This window comes from Dipodomys spectabilis, unplaced genomic scaffold (genome assembly GCF_019054845.1).
Source record: "Dipodomys spectabilis isolate Male_0828 unplaced genomic scaffold, ASM1905484v1 ptg000306l, whole genome shotgun sequence".
Classification (NCBI taxonomy): domain Eukaryota; kingdom Metazoa; phylum Chordata; class Mammalia; order Rodentia; family Heteromyidae; genus Dipodomys; species Dipodomys spectabilis.
The window spans coordinates 3,406,936-3,414,392 of record NW_024870983.1 but is presented as its reverse complement, the minus strand read 5'-3'; the positions used below and the strand labels follow the sequence as shown (position 1 = coordinate 3,414,392).

General features: G+C 35.2%; 1 non-coding gene across 1 annotated transcript; it reads left to right on the top strand.

The window, feature by feature from the left end:
* The first annotated feature begins 7,016 nt into the window (after positions 1–7,016).
* LOC122127643 lies at positions 7,017–7,118 on the top strand. Its single transcript, XR_006151234.1, has one exon. It is a non-coding gene; the product is annotated as a U6 spliceosomal RNA (small nuclear RNA).
* Positions 7,119–7,457: the final 339 nt, after the last annotated feature.

The window sequence follows — 7,457 nt, the reverse complement described above, 5'->3', positions numbered from 1 at the left end:
AAAGTCAAAGAGAACTACAGGAAGCTAATCAAAGAGTAACACAGGAATTGTGAAAGCGGTATGAGAATAAACAAAGATCAATAGAGGCATTCATGGAATCTATAAACAGCTGAAAGAATTCAGAAAGACCACAAAGGGAATGCTGAATGGAGCCCGACAGGAGGAAAGGAAGTCCAAGCAAACCATAACCAATCAACTAAGTGATTTGAGAACACCAAATTAAAGAAGTAAAGAAGTTCATGCAAGATCTAAAACAAAGCTCCAACAAAGAATTTGAAGCCATCAAAGGCGACCAATTAGAAGGAAAAGAAATAAAAAACCTAGTAGAAGGACTTAACAGTAGGTTAGACCATGCAGAAGATCGAATCTCAGGGATTGAAGATAGCCTAGGTATTATAGAGAAAGAACATACAACTCTCCAAGACAAATCCAAGAAACATGATAGATCTATTCAACGTTTGGAAAACACAATCAGAAGGCCTATTCTGAGGACAATTGGTGTAGAGGAACACCTAGACATAGAAGTTAAATGTCTAGGAAATTTGTTTAATAGAATCCTAGCAGAGAACTTCCCAAACATACAAAAAGATAGGCCTATTCAGATAGAAGATGCTTGCAGAACTCCAAATAGACCAGACCAGAACAGCACTTCCCATTGCACATTCTAATCCACACAGGATCAATTCAGACCAACAATAATTTCCAAAAGATGTCAAGGAGAAAAGATCAATCACCTATAAAGGAAAACCAATTAGAATCACCTTATATTTTTCAGCAGAGATAATTAAAGCAAGAAGAGCCTGGAAGGCTGTATGCCATGCCTTAAAGACAAACAAGTTTCAACCAAGAATACTGTACCCAGCTAAACTATCCTTCATAACCGAAGGTCAAATAAAAACCTTCCATTGCAAAGAAAAACTGAAAAATATATCTCCACCAAACCAGCCCTATAAAAAATACTTAAAGATGACCTACAAACAGAAAACCAACAAGACCACAATAATGGCTAAGAAACCACCCAAACTGAGAATCCAAGAACCATAGGAAGAACCAACTTTCCACAACCCCCAAGGAGATGGATAGCATGGCAGGAGCTACCAAACACCTCTCAGTCCTACCTCTCAACATTAACGGACTTAAAGCTCCAATTTAGCGAAATACTCTGTCTAGTTGAATTAAAAAGCAGGATAACTCTATCTCCTGCTTTCGGGAGTCACACCCTGCCCATAAAAACAAACACATTTTGATAATGAAAGGCTGGAATAAAATCTACCAAGCAAACAGCTGCCATAAACAGGAAGGAGTTGCAATAATAATTTCAGATAAAATATGCTTCAAATTAAAATTAGTGTAAAGAGATAACGAAGGTCGCTACATATGACTTCTGGGTTCTCTACTTCAGAAGGATATTACAATTCTAAATATGGAATCGCCAAACAATGGAGTGCCCAAATTTATCCAAGAGACACTATTTTCCCTCAGATCTCACATAGATCCAAAGATATTAAGTGTTGAGGATTTTAACACAACACTATGCCCACTATATAGATCAAATCGGCAAAAAATTAACAGAGAAACCACAGATCTAAACAACTGCATAGAGCAAATAGATTTAACAGACATCTATTGAATGAATATTTCACCCAGTAGCATCAGAATACATGTTTTACTCTCCAGCACATGGAACATTTTCCAAAAGAGATCACATTTTAGGTCACAAAGCAAACTTGCCCAAGTTACACCTTGCATTCTCTCAGACCACAAGGGAATAAAATTAGAACTCAACACCAAAAGCCACCAAAAAAAAGTCTTGTATCACATGGGGGCTGAACAACAGACTGTTAAATAAACAGGGGTTCAGGGAAGAGATTAGAAAGGAAATTCAAATGTTCATGATATTCAACTAAAATGAACACACAAATTACCAGCTCCTCTGGGACACTGCAAAGGCAGTACTCAGAGGCAAATTTATAGCTCTGAGTTCCTAAACCAACAAAATAGAGAGATCTGAAACCAACAATTTAATGAGACATCTGAACCACCTAGACAAAAAGCAGTAAGATAAACCCCAATTCAATAGATGTAAAGAAATAATTAACATTAAATCAGAATTAAACAAATTAGAATAAACCAAAAAACAGAATGAATCAACAAAACAATGATTTGGTTCTTTGCAAAAATTAACAAAATTGACAGACAATTAGCAAATCTTATCAGAAAAAGAAGGAACACACCCAAGTAAATAAACTCAGATGTGAGAATGGAAACATCGAAACAGAAACAACCAAGATTCTGAACATTATAAAGGAATATTTTCAAACCTTTATGCTAATAAGTTTGAAAACTTGGCAGAAATGGACCTTTTGTTAGCAATTATCAACATGCAAATACTAAACCAAGATGAGTTAAAACAACTTAAGGGGCCAATATCAAGACACAGCAATAAAAGTCCTCCCATCTAAGAAAATCCCAGGACCAGATGGATTTACAGCGGAATTGTACAAGAGCTTCAAAACAGAGCTCTCACACCCAGTACTACTCCAACTCTTCAATGAAATTGAAAGAAAGTTCACCACCGACCTCATTCAATGAAGCCATCATAATCTTCATGCCCAAACCAGGCAGGGAATCATCAAAGAAAGAGAACTATAGATCCATTTCATTGATGAACATTGATACAAAGCTTTTCAACAAAATTTTGGCCAATCGACTTCAACTATTCATCCAAAAAATCATACACCACTATCATACAGGATTCATTTCAGGGATGCAAACCTGGTTCAATATACACAAATCAATTAATATAATTTATCACATCAACAAGAGCAAGAATTAAAACCACATGGTTATCTCAATAGATGCAGAAAAAGCATTGGACCAGATCCAACACCCCTTTATGATGAAGGTTCTGGAAAAATTAGGAATCCATGGAATATTCCTCAATACAATAAAAGCTGTATATGGAAAACCTACAGCCAGCATTATACTCAATGGTGAAAAACTAAAGCCATTTCCTCTTAACTCAGGAATGGGCAAGCATGTTCACTCTCTCAACTTCTCTTCAATTTAATATTAGAATGCCTAGCTACAGAAATAACACAATATGCCAAAATAAAAGGGATGCAAATAGGGAAAGAAGAAGTACAATTCTCCCTCTTTGCAGATGACATGGTCTTGTCCTTAAAGAATCCCACAGACTCCACTCCCAAATTACTCAAGCTGATTCAAAACTTTGGCAAAATAGCTGGGTATAAAATTAACCCTCAAAAATTAATGGCTTTTCTGTATGCCAACAATGAAAAAAGCATGGCTCAAATCAAGAAAGCTTTTCCATTTGTAATAGCCCCACAAAAATAAAATACCTAGGAATTAACTTAACCAAAGAAGTGAAGGACTTCTCTGATGAAAACTTTAAAAATCTGAAAAAGGAAATCAAAACCTCCCATGCTCCTCAATAGGAAGGATGAACATTGTGAAAATGGCAATATTTCCCAAGGCTATCTACAAGTTCAATGCCATACCTATCAATATTGCAACCGCATTCTTCAAGGAAATAGAAGAGGCAATCCAAAAATTCATATGGAACAACAAAAGACCCCCATTTGCAAAAAGTCATCCTTAACAGAAAGAATATTGTTGGAGGAATATCACGATCAGATTTCAAACTCTACTACAAAGCCATAGTAATTAAAACAGTTTTGTACTGGCACAAGAAAAGAACTCAGGAACAATGTAATAGAATTGAAAACTCAGAAATGAACCTACAGACCCATAATCATCTAATATTTGATAAAGGATCTAAAAATATAAAATCGAAGGAAGACAGGATGTTTAGTAAATGGCACTGGCAAAATTGGTTAATCACTTGTAGAAAATTAAGGCTAGATCCTTATATATCACCCTGTACCAGGATCAACTCCAAATGGATCAAAGACCTCAGAGTCAAAACAGATATTCTGAAAACATTACAGGATGGAATAGGAGAAACCATAGGTCTCCTTGGCACAGGCTGAAATTTTCTTAATAGAGACCCAGAAACACAACAAATGAAAGAAAGGTTGGACAAATGGGATTGCATGCAATTGCAGAGCTTCTGCATGGCAAAGGACATAGCTAGCAGGATCAATAGAAAGCCCAGGGAATCCGAGATGATCTTCACTAGCCATACAACCTACAAAGGTTTCATATCTAAAAGAGACCTGGAAATCAAAATCCCCCAACACAAATACTCAAAGAAAATACTGCCCAATAAATAAGTGGGCTTAAGACATAAAGAGAAACTTCTCTGAAGAGGAAAGGAGGGTGAACAAAAACACACGCAGAAATGCTCAATCTCCCTAGCCATAAAAGAAATGCAAATCAATCAACATTGAGATATCACCTCACCCAAGTTAGAATGGCTATAATCAAGAACTTCAATAACAACAGATGCTGGAGGGCATGTGGACAAAAGGGAACCTTAATGCATGGTTAGTGGGAGTGTAAACTTGTTCAGCCACTTTGGAAAGTAGTATGGATGTTCCTACAAAGACTCCACATAGAGCTTCCCTATGATCCAGCAATCCCACTTTTGGGCATTTACCCAAATGATCACAAACAAGACCATACTAAAGCTACCAGCACAAATATATTTATTGCAGCATTACCATAGCTAAGATATGGAACCAACCCAGATGCCCTTCAGTAGATTAATGGATCAAGAAAATGTATATATACACAATGGAATTCTATGTCTGTATCTGAAAGAATGATATTGCCCCATTTGTTAGGAAATGGAAACCTTGGAAAAAAATCATATTAAGTGAAGTAAGCTAGGCCCAAAGAAACATGGTTTCCCTTATTTGCAATATCTAGTGTATGTCTGAGACACGCAGAAATTGTTACATAAGTTTATGTTAGGTGAAATGAACCCCAAGATAATAATTCAAAATTTTCTTCTTTCCTGGAATTATTTCTAACGTATTCATAAGATGATTTCTTTGTTACTTTGTATGTCCCTCCCGCATGGTATAACCCCTGTTTTCGCTGTATTTGAGGTTGGTATAATTTGTGGAGGGGAAGGGAAATTTTTTTTTTAAATATGGATACAGGTGGACCCATTGCACCAATGAGATATACAAGACATTATGTCAAAAAACGAATTTTACAACTTCGGGTTGGGGAAAGGGGAGGGGGAATGGGTTTTAAAGGGGGTGAGATGGGAAGGGATAGTAAGGGGAAACAAAGGAGTAGGCAACAATGCTTGATAAGAAATGTACTCATTACCTTGCCTATGTAATTGTAACCCCTCTGTCTGGTATTTTCACACTTAAAAAAACAATAAAAGCCATAAAATATAAAGTGATTTTGATAAAAAAAAATAAAAATGACTCAGAATAAATTATCAATGCAAAAACAATATTTACAGAAGCAAACTCTCAGAGATATTACATGACTTTGAGAAGGATAAAGTGGAAGGGATAGGAATGGGAAACAAAGGAGGAGGCTGCAATGCTTGATAAGAAATGTACTCATTATCTTGACCATGTAATTGTAACCCCTCTGTACAGTATTTTCACAATAAAAAATTAAAAAATTGAAAAAAGAAAGAAAAAAGAAAAGGATAAAGTGGCTGAATTTAATATAAATTTAGAAGTATGACCATTCAGAAAACATAAAAAGATATTCTTTATTTCATTATATAACACAAAGCAGAAAGTAAATGTTATTTACATGATTTTTTTATAACAGTCTCTCAGGTGCTGGGAAGGTGGTTCAGTGTAGAGTGTTGCCTTGCATGCATGAGGTCCTGGGTTTGATTCCTCAGCACCACATAAGCAGAAAAAGATGGAAGAGGTGCTGTGACTCAAGTAGTAGCACTAGCCTTGAGCTGAAGAGCTGAGAGACAGTAACCAGGACCCAGAGTTCAAGCCCCACAACCAACAAAACAAAAGAAAAACAAAACAAAACACAGTCTCACTTTTGTGTGCTCAAGATTGTAACACTAGTGCTTCAGTCTAGGGCTATGCTTTTAGGTGTGGACATTTATCAACACTCCTGATTCAGATTCTAATTGATAAAATTTTAATCAATATTTTTTTCTTACTAATTTTGCTCATTGTAAATTCACAAATACCTATAAAAAACGATGTGGCCATCTCAATAACATTCTCAAAGTACTTCTTAATGATGGCTTACAAAAAGTTGTATTATATTACAACAAGGAAAACAATGCTACAAATAAGGAAAACCAATACATAAATATTAATGATTAATAAAATAAAAAACAGAACATTTACCACTGTTTCCAGTATTTGAAATGTACTACATATTCGATTTATTATTTTCTTATATTGCTGTACATTTAAAACTGTCTAAGTCTATGATGTTCAACAAGAATTTTATAGGCTATGAGTAGCGTTTAAAGTTATCCAATAAGATTATTATTTATGGTTCATCTCATCATTTGTATATGGCATCTACCATCATTTGTTCCTCACTAACATATAAAGTAAGGAAGCCCTTAAATTTTGACAGAAACTGTGAAGTTAATATCTTAAATCTTCACTCTGCTTCTTTACACAAACACTTTGCAACTTCTCATTAGTAAAGTTTCTATAAACTCTGAAATGTACATACTTAGTAGTATATGACTGCTACCATGAATCTTAAATGCTTTATGGAAATGTTTTACAATCTGCTAAATAGTCTTAATTTTGGCATATATGAGCAAATTCCCACAATTAAACATATTTAAAACATTAAAACTTTTAACAAACCTTAACACTATCTATAGTGTTCATTATGACAGGTTCCTTGTACAGAATAATTGAATTCCTCCCCCTACACATCCGTTGAACAATAAATAACTGGAATTATTTTGTTTTTGACATGTCAATCTTGACTTTATTCTTAAAAGTGTTCTTATGTAAGAAATACATTGTTCTAAAATTTCACGACAATTCTTTTGAATTTAATTTTTGTGGAATTGTCTAGTTTAAGAAAATCAATTACACTTTATATATAAAAAATGTTCTGTGCTCAATTCGGTAGCACATACACTAACATTGGAACAATAAAAAGAAGAATAGCCCCTGACTGAGGATGACACGCAAGTTCGTGAAGCATTCCAGATTTTTAAAAGAACAGATGCTGGAGGGGATGTGGACAGAAAGGATCCTTAATGCATTGTTGTTGGGAGTTTAAACTTGTTCAAAGGCTTTGGAAAGTAGTATGGAGGTTCCTCAAAAGACTACACAGAGCACCCCTAAGAACCAGCAATCTCATTTTGGGCATTCACCCAAATGATCACAAACAAGACCATACTAAAACTACTAGCAAAACTATGTTCATTGCAGCATTATTTACCATAGCTAAGCTACATAACCAAACCTGATGCCCCACACTAAACGAATGGATCAAGAAAATTTGTGTGTGTGTGTGTGTGTGTGTGTGTGTGTGTGTGTGTGTGTGTGTGT